The sequence below is a fragment of the Anomaloglossus baeobatrachus genome, chromosome 7 (assembly GCF_048569485.1).
Source record: "Anomaloglossus baeobatrachus isolate aAnoBae1 chromosome 7, aAnoBae1.hap1, whole genome shotgun sequence".
Taxonomy (NCBI): Eukaryota; Metazoa; Chordata; class Amphibia; order Anura; family Aromobatidae; genus Anomaloglossus; species Anomaloglossus baeobatrachus.
The window spans coordinates 67,013,024-67,026,392 of NC_134359.1; the positions used below are offsets into that span (position 1 = coordinate 67,013,024).

General features: G+C 55.1%; 1 protein-coding gene across 1 annotated transcript in view; it reads right to left on the reverse strand.

The window, feature by feature from the left end:
• PDE11A (phosphodiesterase 11A) overlaps positions 1–13,369 on the reverse strand; it is a 746,356-nt gene that overhangs the window by 215,463 nt on the left and 517,524 nt on the right. The gene's annotated exons all lie outside the window — the stretch shown is intronic.

Below are 13,369 nucleotides of genomic sequence, written 5' to 3' on the forward strand. Positions count from 1 at the left end.
AAACTCCGGCACACAATTGTTGTGAGAAAATTTTTTTGTTGTTTATTATTGTAATTTCAGTATTATTTAACGTTTCGGCTAATGCCTTGACGTATCTATAAGGGATAAACGGGTCTCCAGTGACAAACTTCCCCTTAATTTAAACATATTAGTAACGACACAGACTCCAACTTTATTGCCGAATGGCCACAGCTTTATTCAACAGTATATATGTACCAAACTTGTGGCTCAACATGCCACCCCATTAACACCTGAACCTGTACATATATACATATTCTCCACAAAATGACACCTGATAGGTCCATCCGAGAGCCAAACCATCATTCCTATCCCCCGGCCGTAACTTCCAACCGGCCCAGGGGACCACCTCGGCCGTGACCAAACCGACCCGAGGTGTAGGGTAATTAACGTTCCATCGTTAATTACCCCTCCCCAGAACCTGCAGGACCTCCGCCTACAAGTTCCCATCCAACTCAAAGCCACTCCCCCTGAGTGGCTTCATACCAACAAACCTACTGTCGGTACACCAAACCTCTCTGAACGGACCTATCACCCCGCTGTGACAACAACTCAAAAGAAACAACATTCCTTTTTTTTTCCTTTTTTTTTTTTTTTTTTTTTTATATATTTCACATTTATTTTCCATTTTTTATTAATTTCTTTCTCTTTTTTTTTTTTTTTTTTTTTTTTTTTTATATATACTCGTTATTCATTTTATTATTATTATTATCCTTTTTATTCATTTATTTATTTATATATATATATTTTTTTTTTTTTTTTTTTTTTAATATTATTGCAGGGCGGGTGGGCGGGACACACTGTCTGTAGGTCAAAAGGGGCAGTGACCTCTGCACAGCCCCCTTTATACCCACACACCAACCCTCCCATATATTGTCCCTCACCCAATCCCTTTTCCCGACTCTCCCACCAATCAGGCAGTCCCTATGTGCCTCCAACCTTAGCACTTAACTCTTTCCTACCCTAACCCTCCCGATCGTCATGGGCCTGTTCACCCCTATGGGGCTCTCTGGCCGTCTTGACGTATCTATAAGGGATAAACGGGTCTCCAGTGACAAACTTCCCCTTAATTTAAACATATTAGTAACGACACAGACTCCAACTTTATTGCCGAATGGCCACAGCTTTATTCAACAGTATATATGTACCAAACTTGTGGCTCAACATGCCACCCCATTAACACCTGAACCTGTACATATATACATATTCTCCACAAAATGACACCTGATAGGTCCATCCGAGAGCCAAACCATCATTCCTATCCCCCGGCCGTAACCTCCAACCGGCCCAGGGGACCACCTCGGCCGTGACCAAACCGACCCGAGGTGTAGGGTAATTAACGTTCCATCGTTAATTACCCCTCCCCAGAACCTGCAGGACCTCCGCCTACAAGTTCCCATCCAACTCAAAGCCACTCCCCCTGAGTGGCTTCATACCAACAAACCTACTGTCGGTACACCAAACCTCTCTGAACGGACCTATCACCCCGCCACAGACCGGCCAAGTGACACCTTACTTGGCCCGGTCCCCCCACACCCCCAATGCTCGTTCCTTTCCATCCTTCAAACCCAACTTCCACAAATCCAACCGCCATCCGTGAGAATGGACCCCATCACGCCTCAAATACTGCTCGGTGTACTTCTCCAACTCCTCGAATCGAACCACCAACCTCCGTTCCACGCTCCAAACCTGCCCATCGCCCGGTTCCATTTTTCCCAGGCCCTGTTAATCCGATCCACTCCTAAAACGCCACTGCCTTCGGGCTACCATATCGGACCTCACAATCACCATGCCATGGAACGCCCTCCACAAATGAAGTAAATCCACCTTGCTCTCCCTTTTAACTCCCACACCATCCACGCTCCAAAGTCATTCCCCCCCCACCTGCAGCATTAAAACCACAGGTTCCTTGTCAATCCGGCTATAATACACCAATTCAGGGCGAACTCTACTCCAAGTCATGCCCCGAACTCCGAGCCATTTTTTACACGGGCTTCCTACATCGCCGCTCCGTGCAAAGAGACTGCCCACCAAACCGTCCTCAATAAAGGACCCCCCCCCCTGTAACCAAACATCACCTAATCAGATGTGGTCTAATATACAAACGAAACCCGGAGGAATCCCAGCTCCCAATCCACCGGGTCCCATCCTCACTCAGCCCCCCCACTTAGCCGCTTCGGTCGCTGCCCCAATCCGAAAGGAGTGGGACCCATAACCCTTGGCTACTCCCCCGGCCTTTACTAAAGCCTTCTTCAACACTGCCATACTGGACTCACGATAAGGCATATCCATCCACATGTCTAAAGAAACACCGGGGTAGCCACCCCACACCTGCAAGAATTCCACCACCTGACCCACTGGGCATAGGTGGTGCCCTGGCAATTCAAACAATGTCACCAGACGTCCCCCACCTAATTGGTCTGTCTATCGAAAACCATACCGGCACTCACGCCATCCTTACCAAGCGTAACAACCTCTAATAACAGCCCGCCTACCGCATGCCTGGCAGGGCTACCAAATTCTCTGATGCAGAAAACCCCAAAAATGCCAATACGAAGGCAACCTTAAACAGCCTCGTACCTAATCGGACGAGCATATATCCCCCAACCACATCACCAACCAATCAACGACGGAAACAATAGTGGCCGTCTCCTGTCTCGCGACCACGCGTCCTTTGAAAACCCTTTATCCCCCACCGCACCAGAAAATCCTTTGCCACGTCCCGAACCCCTTGTATTTTAACAAGAAGGCTGTCACGGCCGGGCGGTCGGGTAGACCCAGGAGGTGGATCCACTGGACCGGACTCTAAGATGGTGGTAAGGAGTCCGGCAGCTGAAGCACTGAAGGGCGGCAGAACAGTCCGTGCAAGTGAGGGCAGCGGAGGAGTCCCTGGGACCACGGAGTCACAGATGGTGGTACTGGTGACGTAGCTCAGGTTCGGAAGCCGAGATGATAGTAGGCGGGGTCCGGAACCTCTGGAGCGGGATGACGGGTCACCGCAGGGATCCGAGATGGTACGGACTGTCAGCTGGCAGACGGACAGCGTGCGGGGTTCAGGACACAGCAGGCCGGATGGCGCGGCAGGTACGGCTCTACAAAGAGAGATAGGTGAGTAAAGGCACATAAACACCAGGAGACCTGACTCCTAGCTCAGGGAACACGGAGATCAGGCCCCGCCCCCTTGGACAATGACCCCCTATATACCCTGTACCTGTGCAACCTCATTTCCTGTTAATGGACGCTGGCCCTTTAAGAAAGGGTCAGTGACCGCGCGCGCGCCCTAATGCGCATGCGCGCCGCCCGAGTGCCAGAAGCCAGGGAAGGAGGCTGCGAGGAGGACGCAGGGGAGCCGGCCAGGTCCAGGGAAGCTGTCGGGTGCCGGGATCGGGGTCCAGGGACCCTGGGACGGACGGGATCCGGTGGCTGGAGCGCGGGGAGCGTGGCAGGTGAGCCGGGGAGCGGGGGTGAGGACCCGGGGAGCGTGACAGTACCCCCCCCCCCCACGCCCCCCTCCCCGCAACCGGGACATGAAGGCACGGATAAGAGGAGTACCCACGTTCTCCCTGGGCTCCCAAGACCTATCCTCAGGACCATACCCCTCCCAGTCCACCAGGAAGAACTGCCGACCTCGTACGGTCTTCATGGCCACGATATCCCTTACCGCGTAGATGTCATCATCGGCAATAGGTGGAGGAGCCGGACTGGCAGCAGCGGAGAAAGGACCAAGGACAACCGGCTTGAGCAGGGAGACGTGGAATGAGTTGGGTATCCTCATCGTGGCCGGGAGCTGTAGCTTGTAGGATACCTCATTGATCTTGCGGAGGACCTTAAACGGCCCGATGTAGCGAGGACCCAGCTTGTAGGACGGTATCTTCAATCGGATGTACTGGGAAGCAAGCCAGACCAGGTCACCAGGAGAGAAACACGGAGGATCCAGACGTCTCTTGTCAGCGTGTTTCTTCATCCGCTGGGAAGCGCGCCCAAGGGACGCCTTGACAGAGTCCCAAATGGTAGCAAAGTCACGGACAGTAGTATCAGCAGCCGGGACATCCGATGAAGGGGATATAGGCAGCGGGACGGCGGGCTGAAGTCCGTAAACAACATGGAAGGGTGATTTGGAGGATGACTCACTGACGTGGTGGTTATGGGCGAATTCAGCCCAAGGCAGAAGCGAGGACCAGTCGTCGTGATGGGCGTTGACATAGTGACGTAGGTATGAGGTCAAGATTTGATTGACCCTCTCCACTTGGCCATTAGACTGAGGATGGTAAGCAGAGGAAAAGTCCAGAGTCACTCCCAGATGTTTGCATAGAGCCCTCCAGAAGCGGGAGGTGAACTGGGTTCCTCTGTCGGACACGATGTGGGATGGAAAGCCATGCAAGCGAAAGATGTGATGTATATAGGCTTCCGCGAGTTCCTGAGCAGAGGGCAGTCCGGCCATAGGAACGAAGTGGGCCATTTTGGAGAATCGATCAACCACGACCCATATGACTGTGTGCCCGGAGGATAATGGCAAGTCCGTAATAAAGTCCATAGCTATGTGTTGCCACGGGACTGAGGGTATCGGCAGAGGCAGAAGACGGCCATGGGGCAAGTGGTTGGGCGTCTTGTTCCTGGCACAGGAGGAGCAGGCAGAGACAAAAGCAGCGACGTCCGTGCGAAGGGATGGCCACCAGTAATGGCGTACAATCGCACCCCATGTTCTCTTCTGGCCTGCATGGCCGGCTGTTTTTGAGGCATGACCCCAGTGTAACACTTTTTTCCTGTCGGTCTCAGAGACATAGGTCTTCCCGGGCGGTATCTGGGCTAGAGTGACAGGGGCCACCGGAATGATGTTGCTAGGACAGATGATGGGTTGGGTAGTCGCTTCCTCCTGCTCCATGGGCATGAAAGACCTGGACAAGGCATCAGCGCGTACATTCTTGTCCGCGGGTCGGAAGTGAAGCTGAAAGTCAAACCTGGCAAAGAATAAAGACCACCTGGCTTGCCGTGGGTTCAGTCGCTGAGCGGACCGCAGGTATTCCAAGTTCTTGTGGTCAGTGTAAATTATCACGGGATACACTGCACCTTCCAGGAGGTAGCGCCATTCCTCCAGTGCCAGTTTGACTGCCAAGAGCTCTCGGTCCCCGATGGTGTAGTTGCGTTCGGACGCTGAGAAGCCCTTGGAGAAGAATCCGCAAGTCACCATCTTCCCGGAGGAGGATTTCTGCATGAGCACTGCTCCGGCTCCTGAGGAGGAGGCATCCACCTCCAAGGTGAACTGGCGGTTTAACTCCGGACGGTGGAGTACAGGAGAGGAAGCAAAAGCCCGCTTCAATGAGCCAAACGCGGCGTCGGCCGCAGGCGACCAGTCCTTTGGATTTGCCTCTTTCTTAGTCAAAGCGGAAAGTGGAGCAGTCAGAGCAGAGAAGTGAGGGATGAATTGGCGGTAGTAGTTGGCGAATCCCAGGAAGCGTTGGATTGCTTTCAGTCCAGAAGGGGGAGGCCAGTTGAGAATGGCGGAGACCTTCTTGGGATCCATCTGCAGTCCAGTCTCAGAGATGACGTACCCCAAAAAGGGGAGTGTAGACTGCTCAAAGACACACTTCTCATACTTTGCGTACAGGCGATTCTCTCTCAATCTTCGTAGAACCAGCTGTACGTGCTCTCTGTGGGTTGAGAGGTCCGGAGAGAAGACAAGGATGTCATCTAGATATACTACCACACAGGTGTAGAGGAGGTCTCGGAACACGTCGTTCACCAGTTCTTGGAAGACGGCAGGAGCATTACACAGGCCGAAGGGCATCACGCAGTACTCATAATGTCCATCGCGCGTATTGAACGCGGTCTTCCATTCGTCACCAGAGCGGATGCGCACCAGATTGTAAGCACCCCGAAGGTCCAGCTTGGTGAACACACGAGCCCCCCTAAGTCGGTCAAACAATTCGGGGATGAGCGGCAGAGGGTACTTGTTTTTGACTGTGATCTGATTCAGACCCCGGTAGTCGATGCAGGGGCGTAAATCGCCCTCTTTTTTCTTGACAAAGAAGAAACCTGCTCCAGCAGGAGAGGAGGACCTCCGAATGAATCCCCTTGCCAGGCTCTCTGAGATGTAAGCAGACATAGCCCTTGTTTCGGCTGGAGATAAAGGATATATCCGTCCTCGTGGTGGCGTTGTTCCAGGGAGCAGGTCGATGGCACAATCGTATGGACGATGTGGCGGCAGTACCTCGGATTCCTTTTTATCAAAGACATCCGCAAAAGTCCAATAGGCCGAGGGCAGCCCCGGTAGGTTCTCAGGAACCAGAGGTTGTCGGATGGGTTGTGTGGATTTTAGACATTTCTCATGACACGAAGAACCCCAGCGGGTGATGTCGCCTGTACCCCAGCTGACTGATGGTTCGTGGGCCCGTAACCATGGAAGACCCAGCAGGATCTGATGGGACATGTGAGGGAGGACGTAGAAGGCGATGGTCTCGGTGTGAAGAGCACCGATCCGCAGTTCAACCGGCCTGGTGGTCCAGGAGATGGTGTCAGAAAGGGGTCTCCCATCTACAGAGGCAATCACCAGGGGCTTGTTGAGTGGTATAACAGGCACTTGGTATTTGTCCACGGTGGCTTGCTGGATGAAATTGCCTGCTGCCCCGGAATCGAGGTAGGCCTCAGCCGTGAACCGCGTCTCTCCCGTTGTCACTTGCACGGTCCATGTGACCGGATCAGAGAGAGTCCCAGCACCTAGGGTGGCCTCTCCTACCAACCCTAGGCTTTGGAGTTTCCCGGCCTTTCCGGACAGGAACGGAGGAGGTGTGTGCCCTCACCGCAGTAAAAGCAGAGACCCTGGGCAAGCCGCTCTGCTCTACGTTGTGCAGACTGACGCACTCGGTCAATCTGCATGGGCTCGTGGACGGGACTCCCAGCTGTTGATGACTGAGGTACGGAGGGCTTCTGTGGAGGAGAGGGATGCCGGACTGGACGTCTCTCCCGAGACAGCTCTTTGGAGCGCTCCTGAAAACGGATGTCTACTCGAGTTGCTAGGGCAATCAGGGCATCTAGGGTGGAGGGCACGTCACGGCCCGCCAACTCGTCTTTGATGCGGCTTGAGAGACCCTCCCAGAAGGCGGCTGTTAGGGCCTCATTATTCCAGCTGAGTTCTGAAGCCAACGTGCGGAAACGAATGGCGTATTGGCCCACCGTCAGTGTTCCTTGACGCAAGCGGAGAAGGGATGAAGCAGACGCAGAGGCGCGTCCCGGCTCGTCAAAAGTGCTGCGAAAGGCCTGCAGGAACTCTTGAAGATCCTTGGTCATAGGGTCCTCCTTTTCCCACAAGGGGTTCATCCACGCCAGCGCCTCGCCCTCCAGGTGAGACATTATAAAGGCGACCTTGGCTTGGTCAGAGGCGAACAGATGTGGCAGCTGCGTGAAATGAAGAGAACACTGGTTAATGAAGCCCCTGCAGGTCTTGGGATCTCCAGCATAACGAGGTGGTGAAGCCAACCGGAGTTGGGAAGCACCCGACGAGGCTGCCACTGGTGCGGGAGCCGTGGATTGTCCATTGGAGGACCTGGGTGCCGCAGGCGTCATGGATGCTTGTAACGTGTACAGGCGGGTGTCCACGGAGGTCATAAATTGCAGCATGCGGGTCTGTACTTCACGCTGGCGTTGGAGTTCCTCTTGCAGGGCCAATAGTGCTGCAGCGGGATCCATGGCCTGATCTTACTGTCACGGCCGGGCGGTCGGGTAGACCCAGGAGGTGGATCCACTGGACCGGACTCTAAGATGGTGGTAAGGAGTCCGGCAGCTGAAGCACTGAAGGGCGGCAGAACAGTCCGTGCAAGTGAGGGCAGCGGAGGAGTCCCTGGGACCACGGAGTCACAGATGGTGGTACTGGTGACGTAGCTCAGGTTCGGAAGCCGAGATGATAGTAGGCGGGGTCCGGAACCTCTGGAGCGGGATGACGGGTCACCGCAGGGATCCGAGATGGTACGGACTGTCAGCTGGCAGACGGACAGCGTGCGGGGTTCAGGACACAGCAGGCCGGATGGCGCGGCAGGTACGGCTCTACAAAGAGAGATAGGTGAGTAAAGGCACATAAACACCAGGAGACCTGACTCCTAGCTCAGGGAACACGGAGATCAGGCCCCGCCCCCTTGGACAATGACCCCCTATATACCCTGTACCTGTGCAACCTCATTTCCTGTTAATGGACGCTGGCCCTTTAAGAAAGGGTCAGTGACCGCGCGCGCGCCCTAATGCGCATGCGCGCCGCCCGAGTGCCAGAAGCCAGGGAAGGAGGCTGCGAGGAGGACGCAGGGGAGCCGGCCAGGTCCAGGGAAGCTGTCGGGTGCCGGGATCGGGGTCCAGGGACCCTGGGACGGACGGGATCCGGTGGCTGGAGCGCGGGGAGCGTGGCAGGTGAGCCGGGGAGCGGGGGTGAGGACCCGGGGAGCGTGACAAAGGCCAACACCGCCCAACTTGTAATCATCACCGAAACGGACCGGCCTGCTGAAAAAATCCCAGCTAATCAATGACAAAAACCCCCAGCACTCAGCCTGTCTAACCAAGCTCCATAAAAGCCGCCTTCTCCAATTCCTCCCATTCTCGCCACACAGCCTGACATCGGCACAAGTAGCCTCAGTCACCGGTCTCCTGATTCCCTCAAATGCTACCCGACGCCAGGTCACACAGCCATGCCGGGCATAGTTCTCCCACCTTGTCAGCTCCAGGCACCATTCGCCTGCACCTGTTGAACTGAAACCGAGAGCGCATCAGCCACTTCACTTTGCCCTCCGGGCACATGCTGCGCCACCCCGCACCTGTTGGGTTTTAAACAACCCAACCCAGATGTCTCAAGTAGCACACCACCGGGAGCGATTTTGAAGACCATGAATTGATCGAAATACACCACCACCATGTCAGTACAATGCACACCAAGCTTCTTGCCCGCAAATTCTGGGCCCCAAAACTCCAATACCACTATGCTGGGGGAACATTTCCACCAGCGCCAAATATGTCACAAACCCCTTTTTCCACCCAAAGCCGTGGCCATTAGCCCACACACCGATGCGTCCTAAAATTGCCCCAAAACCTGATGCCCCCGCCGCATCAATAACAGCTCCGGCTGGCTATCTGATACTACCCTGCTCACCCATAACGTCCGTCCGTTGTATCATTCAAGGAATGCAGCCCCACACCAGCAAACCTTCTTTCATTGTCATTGACACTCTGACACATAATTTGTAGCAATCACCCCTGCCATTGCGCTCGCCAGACGCCTGCTAAATATTCGCCCCATAGGCCTAGTGCGACCGGCAAAATTCAACTTCCCAAGGACCGACTGAAATCCTGTAACCGCACCTTCTTAGCCCAGTGCAACAACTGCACCGACACCTTCAAACACGCAGCTCGTCCTCCGGCAATCGGCATACCATAGCCACCGTGTCAATTTCAAAACCCAAGAAACACAAGGACGTCACTGGCCCTTCTGTCTTCCCCCCGTGCCACCGAATCCCCAGGCTTCCTGCAATGCGTTCTCATGTAAATAACAGCAAGGAACAAACCGAGGAGCCCACTGGGCCCACGCAAAAGAAATCATCCAAATAGTGTATCACTGAGTGGACACCCGCCACATCCCTGACTACCCATTCCACAAACGAACTGACGCTTCAAACTAAGCGCACGAAATAGAACAACCCATGGGCAGGCACTGATCCACATAGTATTGCCCATCCCACCTGCCCCCAAAGGTGCAAAAAACTCTCCGGGTGCACCGGAAGTAACCGTAAAGCTGCTTCCACGTCCGCCTTGGTCATCGGGGCCCCTTGCCCACTACCCACACTAACTCCCACGCCTTGTCAAATGATACATAACAGACCGCCGGCACTCGGGTGAAATCCCGCCGTTCACCAACAACCCAGCCGGGTAAGAGAGATGATGAAGGAGCCGGTACTCGTTCGACTCCTTCTTGGGTACCACTCCCAGCAGCGAAAACCCTCAAGTTGGGGGGTGACGGGTCCTGGACCAGACCCGCCATCCATCCCGCTCCACCTCCTTCTGCAGCCTTTCCGTCACCACCTCCGGATGTCCTTTTGTGGACCCCGAATTACCCGGGCGAAACACCGGCGCCCCAAAATCAAGCGGAACCCGGAAACCTACCATAAAACCCGTAGCAAATAGCTCCGCCGCCCGGTCATCCGGATATCTATTTAAATAGGGACGCATCCCTCTACCCTCACTAGCGTCCTTCCTGTTACCAAAAAACCTTCCCCCGACTTTTCATTCCCCCTTTGAAACACCTGTCCAAAGAGTGGGAAAAAATTCCACAACCGGAACACTCGTGTTTTAACCGACACGCTGCCTCCAAACTTACATTGCCCCTCACTAAATTTACAACACGCCCCTGCACCCGGGCCCCGTGCCCCTGCACCCGGGCCCCTGGCACCACCTCAAAAAGGGGGCTGCGCCGGAGCCGTTATCAAGCGCATCCCCAAACATATCTTTTTGTGTTCCCACCAGATGCCCGGCCGCGCAGCCTTCCAATGCCAGCTAGTAAGCGTCCTCGGGATCATCCTACACCTCCCCCTTTTTTTTTTTTTTTTTGAACCTCCTTATCTCTTAGATTCACTTGCCTTCACCGTATCCAAATTAAACTTTCCAAGGGAAGCAGTGAAAATATTTCCCCATACTCCCTTTTTCTTATCTACTCCCTCACCTCCTTTTTTAAATGCCCCCCTAACGGACTCCCAAAACACCCGTAACTTCGCTCCGTGCCCTATCATCCAAACGCACCACCTCATCATCCTTTTCCACTTCCTCGCTAACCCACGCCACGGCCGCCGCGCCGTCCGCCTGACCCGCAACGACCGCCGGCACAACCTCCTAAGTCTCTACCTCGCGCACCGGTACCACCGGCAGCCACCCTGACCGTGGGACCCACCCACGCCCCCCGCCAGGGACCCAGGCCCGCTTCGACCTGACCGCCCAGCCGACGATCCCTACAACACCCTTAGCAGCTGCCCCCAAAACTCCGCCCCGGGTAACCCCGACTGACCGACCGCACTAAACCCCCGGCAAACCACTCCCCGCGGTGGAACCCCCGTCCCCGCTAACACTACCCACAACATTAAACATATTGATTGTTCTCTCACCGGGCTGCCTCTGAACCGAATCCGGAGCAGCCGTACCGCGAACATCCTGCTGCCGTTCATCCGTCCTGCCGCCTCCTCCGGTCCTTCTTCCTCGCCCGAATAAGAGGAGCTGCTGAAGTCCGCCGGGGGGACCAGCGAGGGGACAGCCCGCACCTTGCGGCCGTCAACCCCCACGGTCACCGCACCCTGCTCCTCCGTGCACCTCCTATTTGTCCTCTGTTTCCTGCCGCGAAGCGGCGTCCTGCCGCCATCCTTCTTTGCTGCCCCCTCCTGCTGCACCGCTGTAATCTCTGTAGCCCCCGGTGGTCCCCCTCCCTGCCGACTGCAGGAAGGCCGTGCCTCTCCGTCCGGATGCCAGGAACACCCCCCAGCCTGATCCCTGCTGGGAGGTACCGTAAGAACCGACCGCCGCAAGGGCCCTCCCGACCGCAAGACCCTGCCACCAGCACCCTCCGACTACCGCTCCGATCCGTCCCTCCATCCATGCTCTCTCTCCCCTGCCGTCTGCAGGGAGTCTCCCCGTCCGCTCTGTGGTGCCGGGCACCACCCCCAGCCCGCACCTCACTGGGGGCTGCCGCTGCTCTGGTCCGTGGCCGTGCAGGCCGCAGACCGGAAGTAGGCCTCGCATAAGCTCCGCCCACCCCCGGCCCGCGGAATCTCCGACGAGGATTCCTCCCGGCGGCCGGAGACACATCCAAAGGTGAGGTGCACTCCGCTGCCCCGGAGGGTCCCCGAAGGGGCTCCTAAATCTGTCTTCTCCCCCCCGACGGGGGAGTAACGCTCCGGCGGTCGCGCCCGCCGAGCGTGCAGCGCAGCTCCGGGCGCAGGAGCAGAGAAGCCGCTCCAGCCCTGCAGACGCGTCCTCGCCGATGTCCTCAGATGTTCCCCCCCCCCCGAACTCCAGCACCGCCACCATTATACAGTCAGGGAGGCAGCAGCGCAGGGGGGACACACTGTCTGTAGGTCAAAAGGGGCAGTGACCTCTGCACAGCCCCCTTTATACCCACACACCAACCCTCCCATATCCTGTCCCTCACCCAATCCCTTTTCCCGACTCTCCCACCAATCAGGCAGCCCCTATGTGCCTCCAACCTTAGCACTTAACTCTTTCCTACCCTAACCCTCCCGATCGTCATGGGCCTGTTCACCCCTATGGGGCTCTCTGGCCGTCTTTTTCGAAACTTATGTAATAATGTGAAAAAGACACAACAGGTATATCCAAGAGTGGAACGATGACCGCTATAATGGTAACTGTGCAGCCAGTGGTCAGCGGTGAAGTGTGTCAATGTCATGTTGATTTACAGCCAGCTCCCTGCTGCCTATCTGCAGGTAGCTGAGGGTCCATCAGCATGACATCTGCAGTCTCGCCCCATCGACAGAGCATCCTAATAGAGGAAAAGCTGCTCAGTTGACGTGAAGCAGCAAGATCGCTGGCAGTTGTCCTGGTAGAAATAGGCAGGTTGTTTACTACTACCTGCCTGCTAGTTATTGGGCCCATAGTTAATAAAAAATAAAATAGTCCCAGATAACGCTTTAATTTTTTCTCATCTTCCTTATGTATATCTATAAAGCTCGCAGCTGATCTTTGTCGGTACAGAGTGGTCATAGACTGCTCCTGCTTCGGCTGCTTCTTTTTCACTCTGCCCTGTTGACAGAGTGAGATTGTCAATGTCATGTTGATTTACAGCCAGCTCCCTACTGCCTAACTGCAGGTAGCTGAGGGTCCATCAGCATGACATCTGCAGTCTCGCCCCATCGACAGAGCATCCTAATAGAGGAAAAGCTGCTCAGTTGACGTGAAGCAGCAAGATCGCTGGCAGTTGTCCTGGTAGAAATAGGCAAGTTGTTAGCTACTACCTGCCTGTTAGTTATTAGGCCCATTGTCCCAAATACCTCCTTTTATTTCTTCTCATCTTCCTTATATATATCCAAAAAATGCCCGGAGCCGATCTCTGTCGGTACAGAGTGGTCATACCCTGCTCCTGCTTCGGCTGTTTCTTTTTCACTCTACCCTGTTGACAGAGCGAAACTGTCAATGTCATGTTGATTTACAGCCAGCTCCCCGCTGCCTAACTGCAGGGAGCTGGTGGTCAATCAGCATAACATCTACGGTCTCGCCCCATCGACAGAGCAGCCTAGTAGCGGAAGAGCTGGCAGGAGCTGTCCTGGTAGAAATAGGCAAGTTGTTGCCTATTAGTTATTAGACTCATAGTTAATAAAAAATTAAA